Below are 1,416 nucleotides of genomic sequence, written 5' to 3'. Positions count from 1 at the left end.
GGACAGGAACTGGAGGTGGGCAGTCACCTCATAGCTATCGACAAGGGAGAAGGAAATGAACGGCTGCCATATGCTTGCTCTCTTTCCTCTTACACCATGAAGGACCCACTGAATGATGCTGCTGGTGGCTGAATCTTCCCACACCAGTCAACATAAGACTTTCCCCCCATAGGCATGCCTACAGGCCAACCCATTGTAGACAATTCCTCACTGAGATGTTCTTCCCAGATGACCATAGACTGTGCCGAGGCATTAAAGCTGGCCACCATGCTTGCTGTGTGACTCTGGGTAAGTTACTCAGNCTCTCTGAGCTTCAAGTCAGAAAGAGAAGGAAGCATAATCAGCTCAAGGACTGCTTGGACTAGGGAGTGAGTTCAAGATTAGTCTGGGCAGCTAAGTAAGAACTTGTCTCAAAATAAAGAGAAAATGAAGGCTGGGCTATACATTCAACAGTAGAGCTCCTACCTAGAATCCCTCAGGGAGGGGCTGGGGCGTGGCTCAGTGGCCTGGCCACCCTCCCCAGCAACTGTAGACCTTCCGTGCAGGCCACACTGGTAAGCATGCACACGGTTTGAGGAGAATGCCAGGGCTTTGGGCACTCACAGAAATTGGGACAGTAAAGATGAGTCTAGAGACAATTGTTCCATGATAGGGGGTGAGTCCAGAGGTATGGGTACAAGGTATCCCTCTCTGATTGAGCCTAGGACAGTGTTGTGTTCTAGTTTGCTTGTCCTGCTGCTGTGATAAATACCATGACCAAAGAGTGGAGGGGTGGGGGCTTATTTGACTTGCAGGTTTCAGTCCATTCGGTCCATTGTCAGGGAATTTGGAGGCAGGAACTCAAGACAGGAACCTGGAGGCAGGCACTGATGAAAAAGACACTATGGAGAGTGCTCATTACTGGCTTGCTTGCTCTGGCTGTCTTTCTTACATACCCCACGGCCAGCTGCTCCAGCACGGCCAGCTGCTCCAGCACGGCATCGCCCACAGTGGTCTGGCCACGCCCACATCAGTCATTAAGTAAGAAAATCCCTGCAGGCCAATCCGATGGAGGTGGCTCCTCAATTGGTGGTCTCTCCCCCCAGACATGCCTAGGTTTGTGTCAATTTGACAAAAACTAACCTCTTAGAATGTTTTAGAACTGTGGATCGACTGAGGCTCTAGGCGGGTTCTCAGCCAGCTTCTCCATTCACCTTGGCTGCTGAGCCTTAACTCCAAGGCAGGTGAGCTGCAGATACGGAAGCCGTCCTGAGCCAACCCCTGCCTAGGACACTTTCCCTAACAGCCCCTGCTGTGCAGGTGCCTAGAGAAAATGAAAGGACTCTTCTCTCTCATTGAACACTCCATTCCGTCCCTTTAACTTTCTCGGAAACTGCCCTGGGACCCAGAGGACACAGGCTAAGTGCGGGGGGGGGG

The sequence above is a fragment of the Mus caroli genome, chromosome 5 (assembly GCF_900094665.2).
Source record: "Mus caroli chromosome 5, CAROLI_EIJ_v1.1, whole genome shotgun sequence".
NCBI classification, from domain to species: domain Eukaryota; kingdom Metazoa; phylum Chordata; class Mammalia; order Rodentia; family Muridae; genus Mus; species Mus caroli.
This window is presented reverse-complemented; position numbering follows the sequence as displayed.